This window comes from Branchiostoma belcheri, unplaced genomic scaffold, assembly GCF_001625305.1.
Source record: "Branchiostoma belcheri isolate BF01 breed outbred unplaced genomic scaffold, Haploidv18h27 scaffold261, whole genome shotgun sequence".
Classification (NCBI taxonomy): domain Eukaryota; kingdom Metazoa; phylum Chordata; class Leptocardii; order Amphioxiformes; family Branchiostomatidae; genus Branchiostoma; species Branchiostoma belcheri.
The window spans coordinates 202,871-219,283 of NW_017803867.1; the positions used below are offsets into that span (position 1 = coordinate 202,871).

At 39.0% G+C, this 16,413-nt stretch overlaps 1 pseudogene; it reads right to left on the reverse strand.

Moving 5' to 3' along the window:
* Positions 1-13,810, reverse strand: part of LOC109472026 — a 21,962-nt pseudogene extending 8,152 nt beyond the window's left edge.
* Positions 13,811-16,413: the final 2,603 nt, after the last annotated feature.

Consider the following 16,413-nt stretch of genomic DNA (forward strand, 5'->3'; position numbering starts at 1 on the left):
AACATCTAAATCTATAACATAGTTACAATATACAATTATTAAAAAAAAAACAATCCTGTCGAACAAGTGCTGGTGTGCTACTGATAGAAGTATTTGCGCAAACCGTTCTTAAAGATTCTCATGGATTGTGTGGATTGCATATCAATTGGAAGGTTATTCCACACACTAACAGCCCTGTGCATGAAACACTTCATCAGTGCGTTAGTTCTTGGTTTGTCTAGCTTAAAAGACTGTTTAGCGGCAAAACGGGTTCTATAACTATGTAAGTTGCTGACCGATCGCAGTTGCCTACTGATACAAATAGGTTCGTTTGTGAGTGTTATCCTTTTAAATGTTGCCATGGTGTTTATTAACAATCTCGTGTGGACGAGTTTCCACTGTGGCTTTGACTGATACAGACGAGTTGCATTGTTCTGCATTCGTTGTAGAAGGTTTAGGTTAGTTTTAGTTGTGCATGACCAAACTGGGCTACAATAATCAATGTGAGATAGTACAAGGCATTCTATTACAATTTTTAGCAATGTCCGATCCATAAATTGTGCGCATTATTTAATCATTCCCTGTGATCTAGCCATTTTCCTAGATCTTAATTTTGTACGAGTATTCCAGGTAAGGCACTCATCTACTGTCGTACCAAGTAGTTTTACCTCTGAGACCTGTTCGATAACCTTACCATTGCTGTTAGTGTGAGTTTGGGTTTAGCAGACATTCTGGGCTTGCTCCCCAGTACAATACATTTTGTTGTGAAGTGTTCAAGAAAAGCTAGTTCACTCTTACCTAGTTACAGATGTTGTTTACCTCTGTCTGTAGATTATGTGACATAGTTTCAATTGAAGAAGCGAATATGTAGGCCGATGTGTCATCAGCATATCGGCTGTGGCCTGAGCAATGGCAAGCGGTAGATCGTTTGTACAAATGGTAAAGAGAAGGGACCCTAAGCAGCTACCCTGGGGCACGCCGCAAGGCAGTCATTAAATGAAGAGTTTGTTTCATTTATGTGAACACTTTGTTCTCTTTTTGGTGGTAGATTCATCAAAGCCATAACACCCTAATTTCAATAGTAGACAGTTGTAATCAACAAGGTCAAAAGCTGCTAGGAAATCTAGGAAAATGGCGCCTACGAGTTTCCCCTAATCTATACTGTGGTACCAATCATCTACCATGTGCAGAAGTACAGTACAGGTTCAATATTTTTCCTGTATGCATGCTGATGATCAGACATCAGTGAATTATTCGAGAAATAACCTGGCACTTGTTTACAAACAATACGTTGTCAATAAAGACAAGAAGTATAAAAAATATTTTGTTGGATTTTGTGGATAGAGGGATGGCATACTCACCACAAATAGGGCCACATTGTTAGGCACCCAGACAAGAGAAAGGCCAGTGAATGATACTCCGGTGGGCAAATCTGTAGATAAATACGATATGGAGGTCGTGTTATTAGAGATTTGTTTACAATATGGAGGATATATCTATAATGTGTATATAATGTACCTGCAATCAGAAGCAAAAATGACACCCATCCTTTTAATTTATATGAAATATAACATTGGCAAAAATTCTTGCTGCAGAGGACTGCAATTATGTGCTACTTTCTCAATGTGGAGTTTTGTTGACTAATACATAGTTTTGTGATGACTGTTTTGTGTCAAATAAAAATCAAGGACGTAATAAACTATATTTACCTCATAAAGATACGTCTTGGCCACAACCACTGTGCCGTTCAGAAATCCTTCCAAAAACAGCACGCACACGGTCCACACGAAGGAGAAACTGGGAGGAAACATCGGTCAGGACATGTTACTATAATACACCAGTCGATCAGAGATTATGTCCGACATGCAAGGAAGATATCGAAGTCAAATTCCCCTTTATGATGTCATGCTCGACACATGAAGAAAACAGACAAAAGCTAATGCAATCTATAGTTTCCAAAACTAATGTTACATTATCCAATTCAAAACCAGATATCTTCAATTTGCTCCGTTCATGCCCTACTCAGATATCGTTGGAAGATTTATATTTGAATCACTACAAAAGCGACACCACATTGTAAATAACTTACATATCTTCTGAATTACAGAATGTAATAATACTCTCCTTAAAAAAAACACAACAGATTAGCTTTAGTATCATTATGGACTAGCTATGTTAGAATAATATTTTAGTGTAGTTCGTGAATCTACCCTTTATTTCTTCTTTGCCATAACTGTACCATTACAATTATTGAGAAATAAAGTTTATTGGTTGATTGATTGGTTGATTGATTGATTGATTGATTGATTGATTGATTGATAGAATGTAATCTGGTATCCAGTCTATCGTGTTTGGGGCTGGTTGTCTTCAGGGCTCTAATTTTTTCCCCGTATAGCGCAAAAAAAGACAGGTAGAACTGTTATGCTCTTACAGTGGTGGTGGGACTAATTGAACCCAGGTCGTGCAAAACCTACCCAGGAACATAGCTGAGTCGGGCGTGGAAGAGCCCCAAGAAGAACCCACCCAACCGCGATTGACTGGACACCAGACTAGTTAGAATTAAAGTTTACATTTGTTAATCCGATGCATATTGAAATGTTGTAGGCCATGTTGAATTAATTATATGGACGCCATGCCCTGGGACCCCCAAAACTGATGCGAGTGTGCGAATAAAAACTTGTCTGTATGAAGAAAGCGACGGGGTAATGTATGTTTAAGGAAATTGTGAAATGCAGTCCTGTGCCATGAGGTTCGGAGGTCTCACCTGAAGCCCACTAGCACCATGCCGACCAGCAGGGCCGTGGCCGAACTCAGCAGGATGGGTCTGCACAGCAAGGAACATCCGTTAAAAATTTCATTAGGTTGGTCACTGAATGGGGATACTCTTTTTACACAACAAAATATTCATTTGATCTGAATCTTACATTGTATATAGGTTAAAGGATATTTGTCCTACCTTCTGCCAACAATGTCCGACAGTTTCCCCCACTGAAATGCAAAATATCTCAACCAACCAATCAACCAATCAATCAATTAATCAATCAATCGTTGGTAGGCTTAAGAAAATCATTCCTGTCACAAACCTAAATACAGTCAATTTATACTATGAAGCTTCTCTTATAAGATTTCTTTGACAACAGTAATTTTAAGAGAACATCGTAAGTAGTGCAACAAGATTAACCTTTTACATTGGTGAACTGCTTTGATAAACCAATCAATATTACTAGTTTTCTATGTCATATCGTTGTTATCGGTTACTTCAATTTTAACCTTAATATTACATTCATTATTATATCTCATTCCTTTTATTATTATTTGTTTATTTTGGGACAATGAGAGCTATGTACAAGACCCGTTGGTTCTGCACATTGTTATTAATTTTGCACAATAATTTAATACATTTTCTGTTTTTTTAATGTGCAAATAAATAAATTAACAAACAAACAAACAAACAAACCTACCAAAAGACACCCGATAAAATTACCAGTGAATGTCGCACTTGTCAGGTACCCGGTATAATACCCTAGTCGAGAGGGATACATACAGATGGTTGAAATATTTACATACTGAAGAAATATCAGGATGGTAATTGCGACGCACTCGAGTTAATCAAATTTATATTATTACCACCATAGAACATGAAACATTATTTTATGTTCGATGGCGGGGCTGATTTTGTGTATATAGACAATCTAGGCAATCAATACAAGGCAAGCAAAAGCTCGAATAAAATATAACTAAAAAGGTCCTAACTCACCCCACCCTGTTTCAAGTTTATCTAATAGGACTCATCCTGTTATTTTATGAGCCTTGTTTATTGAGTAGCTATCATTTCTTTTATTAATTTAATAGACACTCTAAAAAGTTTGCATAAACTAAGGCATACCTTTTATGTGTTAAAATTCTCCGAACAATAAATATTGCCACCACATTTTCGGAAATTTACGTCTCAACTAGAGAAGTAACATTAGCAAAGCAAATGAATAATGTTCCCCTTCGGACACGGTCTGCTCTGTTAATTTTTACTCAAACACATTCACATACATGCACTACTAGTATATGGAGACAGGAGCAGAGCAGACTATGAAATTGCAACATTATGTAACCCAACACCAGTCGCCATGGTGACAGACGTAAACAAATCATGTCATTGGTCAGGTCAGAGGTCACAGTTTGGAGAAGAAGAAGAAGAGGAAGACACAGAGCAAAAACAATATGTTTTCCTTCTGTAAACATAAATATGTGTTCAGTATACCTTGAGAATGCCAAAGATTCAGCTGCGAATTTGAATGATCACTGCGAATGTTTTTTTTTTGTCTGTTGGAACAAATGACGATGCAAAATGCGACGTACCTATCTGGTTACTGTTCAGGTAAGGAAAGAAGTCGTGCGTGAGGAACGGGAAAAATGGATGTCTGGTGCTTCCACCTATGCCTCCTATCGCAATAAGCACACCTAAAACTGTAACCTGAAACCAAAACAACATCAATTATTAAATCAATCAATCAATCAATCAATCAATCAATCAATTAATGAAACAAACCAGAGCATTTAAAAGATTAATTAGTTTAGATAACTTTTTAAAAACTATTGACCCAATCTCGAATGGAATCTAAATGGGCTACGCACAAAAGACTGATTGTGTTTGCCACACTGAGTAAACTAAAGTCGAAAATTCGCAGGAAAATAAAACACATCTACATCTACATACACGTTTCGTCGGAAATTCTCGCCACAGCGCTTTGATGGCTCCCATGTTTACATGTGCGCAGTTCACACAAGTGAGCTCAGGTATGGATAAAGAAGGTCACGTCAAAAGACATGGGCGTCCTGCAGAGATCAGATTGAAATGCCGTTAGCATGTGACATTTTTTTAACTGAAAAGATACGTATCGCAGAACCATTTGACAGGGACCTGAATCCCTCTGACCAAATACAAAAGTACAGCAGCTTCAGTAGGATCTTTTGTATTGTAGTGTATACTACGAGTAGGATCGAAAACAAACTTCGTACAGAATTTATGTCTATGGATTAACTGTTTATCTATTCAACAACTCAGAATTCGGAATTTTGACTTTTCTTGCAAATTTTGTCACAACATAGGTTGTTTCTTTCTTCCTACTGGTCCTGAAAATCAGTGAAATTGACAATCTTAATCAAGCTAGATGATCAATGAAATTAATAATTACCAGCACAGTTACTAGATACAAAAGTCTCTGACTGGTTTGTATGTCTGGTGTATTGATAAAAAAAAACATTTTGCATCCCGGAGGCTGAATTGCATGTTTCATTACATTTCTTGCCGACCATAACAACTTTAAAAGTTACATTCTAGCTAATTGGTGGATAAAAATCGAAATGCAACTTCTACATACATACATGATAAAAACATACAATACATTATTATTTACATTTATAAATCGTTAAGGAGTTTTACAATGTAGGGCAAGTGATTTGGAGTACGGTTTCGTACGTGCTACAGTACAATCAAGAAAATGAATAGTATACTTACATGCAAGTTCCTAGCTGTTACACACTGTCAGCATATTAAGCAAGCACAAGTACGTGTAGCAGTAACCTTCACCACATTATAAAAAGGCAGATATACTATTGTTTTATATTAGATATGATCTAAGATCATTAAGAATTATTTTTTTTTAGATTTTAGTATTAACATATTAACGTTGTGTCCCTCCCAAAGATACTGTCAACACCCGTTCACACATTAAACCCATCCGAATATGTGTGATAATTTATATGATTGACAGTAAATATGGTCCACAAACTATCTCCAAAAATACTAGTATACTAACACTAGGTAATAAACAACTGTTGGAAAAACAAAATGATCTCATTGTTTAGAAAACTGTATCCATTTATCAAAGTTATAAGATAGATTTCGCAAAGGGAGTCTAAAAATCCATGATGTTATGTACAGCGTGATACTATATTCGTCACTCACAGCACATTTACTACATTTCTACAGCGGTAGTTAACAACTTGGGATTTGGAATGCACGTAGGAAATGTTGGTACTTACCTACAAGCTACATGGAGTACACCTGGTTACCGAGATTCTTCACCGCTCCTTTGTTCCTGACTGCAAACAAAACTTGGTTATCTAAACTGTGAAAGAAAATGGCGGCGGTTTGAAAACCGGTTTTTCTGTAACAGGAAACTACGTCACTGATCCCCTCAAACGCAGTTATAACAAGAATTACACGGTATCATGCCTCCACTTATAAGTAATGTTAACAGTTAACGACTTAGGAAATTGTCATGTTTATATTCGGAATTGATTTATTCTTATTGGTCATTCTGGTCGTCATGGTGTTTTTTGTCATCGTGGCCCGGGTAAAATTGAAGTCAGAACTTTTTCATCTTTTCACGTTCCAGGCTGGCAGAAGATAGCCCGGTAGCCGCAGGATGTCCTGCGGGGTCAAGCGGAGGTCTCGCCTAATAAGCATATGATAAATGGTGGCTGGGAGTGAGAGGCATCGAAATTCTGTGATTGCAGGCAGCGGTAATGTATGTAGGAAAAATAATTCTTCCCTCCAACCTGAGTCAGAGACAAAATACTATTAATCTTCAATTACTAGCAATAACGAACAGACAAGGGACGCTGTCGTCAATCGAAACATATCTTATGGGGCCGATAAGGAGGATTGCTTCTTTTTTTTTATTTTGAACTGTGATTTTAAACTCAACTTCGTGTGTTCGACATTGCAAACAAAATACCATGAAGTCTACCAACAACGACGTACTTTTAACAAATTAAAAAATAAGAAGCTTATGAGCTTAGACAAAAAGCTCTTTGTTTTAATGCTATGTTGATCTCGTCCTATTACATTTTATCCACAATTTACAACAACATCATTCAAAATAGTGAAGATATTAATGACACATACGAAGCATTACTTGGTCAGAACGTGCCTGGATACTTTTCTGGTCGGGTGTATATTTTGCAAGGGGCCGGTAAAGTTAGACCATGAGTTGTCCAAGTGTTGCGACTTACCGCATGAATTTCGGGATAGTCCGATCACGATGGGATTCGCGTCTGAAGGTCTTCTTCCTTTGCTGCGAGGTTAGACCCGAAGAACCCTATCGAAATTCCCGGACAAATATCCAATAACAGATCTCTTTAAGATGGACGAAATGTTTGGATACCCTGGAAAGTTGCCACATCTAAAATTTGTCTGAGAGTGAGTCATCTAAAGGCAACGTGCGGCTATGTGATTGGACGGGTAATCTCTACCCTTAAGCAAATGTAGTACCATAATCTAGATCTCGGACCGCCAATTACGGACAGACAAGGAGGGAGGGGGGCGTGGACTGTCAGACTGAGATTATAGCTGAAGCCATAGGAGCGGCGGCTGACAGGGTTAGATGGAGAAGGCATACGTAGTCGAGCTTAATGGACAGGTGAGGTGAGGTGAGGTGAGGTGAGGTGAGGTGAGGTGAGGTGAGGTGAGGGGGCGCTCTGTCGTATCGTCACTCGAAAAAAAAGTCTTAGGGGGCTGTACATAATAAGTGCAGTCAGGAACAAAGGTAAAAAAATCTAGGCAACCAGGTGTCTGTTTTGATTCTAATCATGTTAACTCATGTTACATTTCCTACGCACGTGCATTATGCTGAGGTCCGGCCCGGCCGGGCAAACACAGACAAGTAATAACAATCAAGCACACTAGTTTTGTACATGTATATCCATACAAACAGCCTTGTCGGGCCCCGTTTTGGAAATGTGACCTAAGCACTACAAATTACCACAGGGTACAACGTATGAGGAGCTGTTTTTCTCCTTTGTTTTTACCTTCGCCAAGAAGGTTATGTTTTCAGTAGCGTTTGTGTACGTGTGGGTGTCTGGGTGGGTTTGTGGTTTAGCAGGATAACTCAAGAAGCTTAAAATGGATCGTTTTAAAACTTAGTAGGTGCCTGGGTAGATCTTCATGAGACCTAGAAATAATTCTGGGTCCCCTGGCGGCTTTCCTACGTACTGCAGCAGAACTTACGGATTTCATATCTCATGATCTGGACATGCTAGGGTCAAGAATTTCTGATGGCAGATAGCTCTTGGGATAGGGAAGAATTGACATGAGTTTGGGTCCCCTAGCGGCTTATTCTGGAAATGCAGGAGCATTTGTTAAAAAAAATTCAAGAGAGGATAACTCAAGAACCGGTCGATGGATTGTCGTGAGTTTTGGTATGTAGGTAGTTGAAGTGATGCTTGACATAATCAGATAATGGCTATGCAAATCAGGAGCTACTTTACATAATTAATGTGTGCTTTGTTCGAATAATAGAACTATGAAACACTTGTGACATACTTGAGAACGAGAAAAAAAGAACAAGAAAAAAGAGGATATAGATTATATACATGAGCATCTAATTTGCATAATTAATGGCATTTTTTTATAATCTCATAGTTGTAACTGCTGGGAATTTCATACTTGCCACAGTTGAAAGTTAAGTGAAGGTGAACAGCAATAAACATAATTTATTCGAATCATGACCTTATTTGCATAATTTATGAGGAAGTGCTATACTAGCCTTTTTATTAAGATATAGCTGTAATTGGGTGTAGAATATGATCAACTGATACAATCCATGCAAATGAGGCCTTTATTTACAAAATCAATGATTAAAGTTGTATAATTCGTCAACCGCAAGGGTTAACATCATTTGGCGAAGGTATGAGATCGTGGAACTCTTGTTCTTTTTGAGTTTCTCGCATCACTCGAGTGTACTAATCATTACTAATCATACATGTGTTTGAAGAGGTCAGTGACAAGTTGCAGTGTAACATAAAAACTGGACCAACCGGTTCTATATATCCATTGTCTACAAATCGCAGCCATTTTGTTTCACACGTCCGCATATGTGATAAACAGTGATTGGCAAGAAATATGTTTCTCACAGTTTATGGTTGAGTACTAGTAGTAGTAAATATACACTTACTTCAAAAACAATATCTCAAATATCAGACAGCGTTAAGCTTTTGCAGTATTTTTTTCCAACAAATTCATTAATCAAAGTTAAGATTTCATCAAGGAGGTTAAATATCATTCATTTCATGTAATATCCTTTCAGTCTAGCAGACTTGCGTGGGATGAAAACGTAATATTATTTGTTATCCATGTAAGTCAGTAATACCACATGTGTACACAACTCTATATTTTGTGGGATTTTGTGGGACCAGCTGGCTCCCAAAGCCCGTTAGAGCCTAATCTTCCTGGTTGCTTCCTTTTGAATTAATTTCAAACTACCACTTCCCCATTACCACCATAGTTTTTCTTGTTTCTCTAATTTTTCCTATACCCCAGTATTGATATTCTGTTTTTAGTTGAACGTTCTCAAATTCTTGATTGACGGTTTCTCTTTAAAGTTCACAATCAAGTTCACAACAAACTTTCCCCATTTCCGGCCATATCTGCGTCAGTGTATTTGACCATTTGTTTGTATGGCCAAAAATAGTCTCGTCTGTCCTATAGGTCACATTGCGCCTGAGCCCGTCGGTAATGTAGCCCCCACCCGGTCCCCGCTGTTCCGTGACCTAAATTTCTCAGATGGAGAAGTACCTCTCGGTTTTCTTATCGTTAGTTCAGTTTTTTTTGTCAGCAGGGCCCAGCCTAAAATTGAAGTCAGAACTTTTAAATCTTTTCAGGTTCCAGACTGGCAGAAGATAGTCCGGTAGCCGCAGGGTGTCCCGCGGGGTCACGCAGAGGTCATGCTGAATAAAAGTGCGAAAAAAACCCAGCTCGGGATCTACCCAGCAACGCCCCTTTTTCTCCAACTGGCATCTAAGCATATTCTGCCTTAAGAGCCACACTGGCTCAGAAGAGTACTAAGTAAGAAAGTATCTATATATAGTATGCATATAATAAAGGGTGGAGTGAGAAACATAGGGATTCTGTAATAGAAAGGCCCGATTGTGTATGTAGGAATGATCATTGTTCCCCCCTTTAAACCTGAGTCAGAGACAAAGACTGGTATTAATCACCAATTAGGAGCAATTACGAACAGACAAGGGACGCTAAAACATATTTTACGGGCCCGATTAGGAGGAAGAATTATTATTTCAAACTGTGATTTCAAACGCAACGTATTTTAGACCGGCTACTTGTGTTCGACATTGCAATACAGAGGTACTTATAGCCAAGAGGCTTATAGGCTCCTTGTTTCAACGCACTGCTTAGCTCGTCCTATAATTTTTTTCTATAATTTATAATAGCATCATGAAAACAAGTCAAGTAAAGATATCAGTGGAAACAAGAACAGAGCACAACCTGGTCAGAACGTGCCTGGATACTTTTCTGGTCGGGGTATATTTTGGAGGGCTCAACATACATGCAAGGGGCCGGTAAAGCTAGACCATGAGTTGTCCAAGTGTTGCGACTTACCGCATGAATTCCTCGGTAGGCTGATCAGGGTGGGATTCGCGTCTGAAGGTCTTCTTCCTTTGCTGCCTGGTTAGACCGGAAGAACCCTTTTGAAATTCCCGGACAAATATCCAAGAACAGATCTCTTTAAGATGGACGATATGTTTAGATACCCTGGAAAGTTGCCACATCTAAAATTTGTCTGAGAGTGAGTCATCTAAAGGCAACGTGCGGCTATGTGATTGGACGGAAAATCTCTACCCTTAAGCAAATGTATTACTATAATCTAGATCTCGGACCGCCAATTACGGACAGACAAGGAGGGAGGGGGCGGGGACTGTCAGACTGAGATTATAGCTGAAGCCATAGGAGCGGCGGCTGACAGGGTTAGATGGAAAAGGCATACGTATTCGAGCTTAATGGACAGGTGAGGTGAGGTGAGGGGGCGCTCTGTCGTATCGTCACTCGAAAAAAAACGTCTTAGGGGGCTGTACATAATAAGTGCAGTCAGGAACAAAGGTAAAAAAAAAATCTCGGCAACCAGGTGTCTGTTTTGATTCTAATCATGTTAACTCATGTTACATTTCCTACGCACGTGCATTATGCTGAGGTCCGGCCCGGCCGGGCAACTTTTGGGAACCAAAAGTACGATACAAATGACAACAAAGCACAGACAAGTAATAACAATCAAGCACACTAGTTCTGTACATGTATATCCATACAAACAGCCTTGTCGGGCCCCGTTTTGGAAATGTGACCTAAGCACTACAAATTACCACATGGTACAACGTATGAGGAGCTGTTTTTCTCCTTTGTTTTTACCTTCGCCAAGAAGGTTATGTTTTCAGTAGCGTTTGTGTACGTGTGGGTGTCTGGGTGGGTTTGTGGTTTAGCAGGATAACTCAAGAAGCTTAAATGGATCGTTTTAAAACTTAGTAGGTGCCTGGGTAGATCTTCATGAGACCTAGAAATAATTCTGGGTCCCCTGGCGGCTTTCCTACGTACTTCAGCAGAACTTACGGATTTCATATCTTGTGATCTGGACATGCTAGGGTCACGAGTTTGGGTCCCCTAGCGGCTTGTTCTGGAAATGCAGGAGCATTTGTTAAAAAAATTTAAGGGAGGATAACTCAAGAACCGGTCGATGGATTGTCGTGAGTTTTGGTATATAGGTAGTTGAAGTGATGCTTGACATAATCAGATAATGACTATGCAAATCAGGAGCTACTTTACATAATTAATGTGTGCTTTGTTCGAATAATAGAACTATGAAACACTTGTGACATACTTGAGAACGAGAAAAAAGAGGATATAGATTATGTAAATGAGCATCTAATTTGCATAATTAATGGCATTTTTATTATCTCATAGTTGTAACTGCTGGGAATTTCATACTTGCCACAGTTGGAAGTTAAGTGAAGGTGAACAGCAATGAACAGAATTTATTCGAATCATGACCTTATTTGCATAATTTATGAGGAAGTGCTATAATAGCCTTTTTGTTAAGATGTAGCTGTAATTGGGTGTAGAATATGATCAACTGATACAATCCATGCAAATGAGGCTCTTATTTACAAAATCAATGATTAAAGTTGTATAATTCGTCAACCGCAAGGTATGAGATCGTGGAACTCTTGTTCTTTTTGAGTTTCTCGCATAACTCGAGTGTACTAATCATTACTAATCATACATGTGTTTGAAGAGGTCAGTGACAAGTTGCAGTGTAACATAAAAACTGGACCAACCGGTTCTATATATCCATTGTCTACAAATCACAGCCATTTTGTTCCACACGTCCGCATATGTGATAAACAGTGATTGGCAAGAAATATGTTTCTTACAGTTTATGGTTGAGTACTAGTAGTAATAAATATACACTTACTTCAAAAACAATGTCTCAAATATCAGACAGCGTTATGCTTTTGCAGTATTTTTTCCAACAAATTCATTAATAAAAGTTAAGATTTCATCAAGGAGGTTAAATATCATTCATTTCATGTATCCTTTCAGTCTAGCAGACTTGCGTGGGATGAAAACGTAATATTATTTGTTATCCATGTAAGTCAGTAATACCACATGTGTACACAACTGTATATTTTGTGGGATTTTGTGGGACCAGCTGGCTCCCAAAGCCCGTTAGAGCCTAATCTTCCTGGCTGCTTCCTTTTGAATTAATTTCAAACTACCACTTCCCCATTACCACCATAGTTTTTCTTGTTTCTCTAATTTTTCCTATACCCCAGTATTGATATTCTGTTTTTAGTTGAACGTTCTCAAATTCTTGATTGACGGTTTCTCTTTAAAGTTCACAATCAAGTTCACAACAAACTTTCCCCATTTCCGGCCATATCTGCGTCAGTGTATTTGACCATTTGTTTGTATGGCCAAAAATAGTCTCGTCTGTCCTATAGGTCACATTGCGCCTGAGCCCGTCGGTAATGTAGCCCCCACCCGGTCCCCGCTGTTCCGTGACCTAAATTTCTCAGACGGAGAAGTACCTCTCGGTTTTCTTATCGTTAGTTCAGTTTTTTTTGTCAGCAGGGCCCAGCCTAAAATTGAAGTCAGAACTTTTAAATCTTTTCAGGTTCCAGACTGGCAGAAGATAGTCCGGTAGCCGCAGGGTGTCCCGCGGGGTAACGCAGAGGTCATGCTGAATAAAAGTGCGAAAAAAACCCAGCTCGGGAACTACCCAGCAACGCCCCTTTTTCTCCAACTGGCATCTAAGCATATTCTGCCTTAAGAGCCACACTGGCTCAGAAGAGTACTAAGTAATAAAGTATCTATATATAGTATGCATATAATAAAGGGTGGAGTGAGAAACATAGGGATTCTGTAATAGAAAGGCCCGATTGTGTATGTAGGAATGATCATTGTTCCCCCTTTAAACCTGAGTCAGAGACAAAGACTGGTATTAATCACCAATTAGGAGCAATTACGAACAGACAAGGGACGCTAAAACATATTTTACGGGCCCGATTAGGAGGAAGAATTATTATTTCAAACTGTGATTTCAAACGCAACGTATTTTAGACCGGCTACTTGTGTTCGACATTGCAATACAGAGGTACTTATAGCCAAGAGGCTTATAGGCTCCTTGTTTCAACGCACTGCTTAGCTCGTCCTATAATTTTTTTTCTATAATTTATAATAGCATCATGAAAACAAGTCAAGTAAAGATATCAGTGGAAACAAGAACAGAGCACAACCTGGTCAGAACGTGCCTGGATACTTTTCTGGTCGGGGTATATTTTGGAGGGCTCAACATACATGCAAGGGGCCGGTAAAGCTAGACCATGAGTTGTCCAAGTGTTGCGACTTACCGCATGAATTTCGGGATAGGCCGATCACGGTGGGATTCGCGTCTAAAGGTCTTCTTCCTTTGCTGCGTGGTTAAACCCGAAGAACCCTTTTGAAATTCCCGGACAAATATCCAAGAACAGATCTCTTTTAAGATGGATGAAATGTCTGGATACCCTGGAAAGTTGCCACATCTAAAATTTGTCTGAGAGTGAGTCATCTAAAGGCAACGTGCGGCTATGTGATTGGACGGGAAATCTCTACCCTTAAGCAAATGTAGTACCATAATCTAGATCTCGGACCGCCAATTACGGACAGACAAGGAGGGAGGGGGGCGGAGACTATCAGACTGAGATTATAGCTGAAGCCATAGGAGCGGCGGCTGACAGGGTTAGATGGAGAAGGCATACGTAGTCGAGCTTAATGGACAGGTGAGGTGAGGTGAGGTGAGGTGAGGTGAGGGGGCGCTCTGTCGTATCGTCACTCGAAAAGTCTTAGGGGCGGCACATAATAAGTGCAGTCAGGAACAAAGGTAAAAAAATCTCGGCAACCAGGTGTCTGTTTTGATTCTAATCATGTTAATCCATGTTACATTTCCTACGCACGTGTATTATGCTGAGGTCACCATGCCCACACGGGGCCCGGCCGGGCAACTTTTAGGAACCAAAAGTACGATACAAATGACAACAAAACACAGATAACAATAACAACCATGTACATTAGTTCTGTATATCCAAACAAACAGCCCTGTCGGGTGCCGTTTTGGAAATGTGACCTAAGCACTACAAATCACCACAGGTTTCTACATATGAGGAGTTTTTCTCCGTTGTTTATCTTGTTGAGTTTACCACATCACTAGAGTGTACTAATCATAACAGTGTTTGAGGAGGCCAGTGACCAGTTGCCCTGTAACATCAAAACTGGATGAACCGGTTCTATATATCAATTGTCTACAAATTGCCGCCATTTTGTTTTACCCCTCCGCATACATGTGTATGTGTGAATAACAGTGATTGGCAGAAAATATGTTTCATACAGTTTCTGGTTGAGTACTAGTAGTAGTTAATATACACTTACTTCAAAAACAATGATCTTAAATTTTAAAAAAAAAAACGTTATGCTTTTGCAGTCATTTTTTCTAACAAATTCATTAATCATTCAATAACTTTAGCTGGGAATCGTTTCGTCAAGAAAAAAGCAATTTGGGGGTAGTTAAAAAAAGAACACTTTTTAGAGTAATTAACTGGGAAGGGTAAAAAAAAATTCCAGTATGTCTGCTTATCACTGGTCGATCGGTACTGGTCTTATTAAACAGTAGGGTTGATTATTGTCGTTTTATCTTTTCAAACGATACTTTATGGTGTACATTCCAAAAATATTCACAGAGGACAGTGTGGTGTTTTAAAGATGGTTAAAGTGATTTTAATAACATCAATTGTTACAACATATTAACTTTAGTCATTCACATCAGTCTGTAATAGTGGCATACGTTTGGTTCCGAGATTTGACCGAGATTAAGAAATCTTAGTCAATGTTTAACAGGCATTATATATACATTATATAAGCTAGTATGTTACACCGAAGAAGACCATACCGGTTTAGAAAACAGATACACGATTGGTCTTGCTTCAGTTGTATTAGTGTCGTGTTGTATTTCAACATATTAACTGTAGTCATTGGCCTCTGTCTGCGATAGTGACATACGTTTGGTTCCGAGATTTGACCGAGATTAAGAAATCTTAGTCAATGTTTAACATTGTTAGGCATTATATATACATTATATAAGCTAATATGTTACACCGAAGAAGACCATACCGGTTTAGAAAACAGATACACGATTGGTCTTGCTTCATTTGTATTAGTGTCGTGTTGTATTTCAACATATTTATTTTATTTATTTATTTATCTTAACAACGTATGGGTAGTCTCTTCAGCCCCGCAGGGCTGATTTCCAAGAGAGCCCATAATAAATAAACAAGAATATAATGCAAACAAGGATACAGAAAAGATAATATAACATAAATTAAATAAACATAAATTAAGCACAACAGTCGGTCGATGGTCTTTGGAGGGCCAGAGGTCAAATTCCGAGTAACTTAGGAAATGATACAAAAATAGTAGTAATAATTGAAAATAAGAATGATGAATCATATAAACAAATCAAACAATAAACATAGTTAAATCAAGGTTGTCGAGATCGTCATTGGGTAGTCAGGTGTCAGATGGGTTCAGATCTTAGTCTGTCTTGAAAGGCTTTAAGTGTGAGTGCTTGTTTTACGTTACATTTTAGTGAGTTGTATGTTACTGCTGCCCTGTACGCAAAGGTACGTTGTCCTGCTTTTGAAGTGTAGTTGGGTCTGTGCAGGAGATGTGATTGTCTAGTGTGGTAGTTGTGGATTTGATTATTATAATTGAACGTGTTCAGTAGATAGCTCGGGGCTAATCCATGGAGACATTTGTACACCATAACACAAGCGTGGCGTGTTCTTCGTTCCTGCAGTTGACTCCATCCAAGTGCTTGGTGCAGTTCCCCCACATTCGATCTCGATTCACGTCTGAGAATGATTCGTGCAGCCCGGTTCTGTAGAATCTGTAGTCGTTGCTTGTTGGTTGTGCTACAGTTGTCCCAGACCATATCACAGTATTCAAGTAGCGGTAAAGCAAAGGTTTTGTACAACATATTGGCAATATTTGTGCAGAGATAAGGCCGCAGCCGTCTTAACAAACCAAGGCGCTGTGCCATCTTATTACATACAACATCC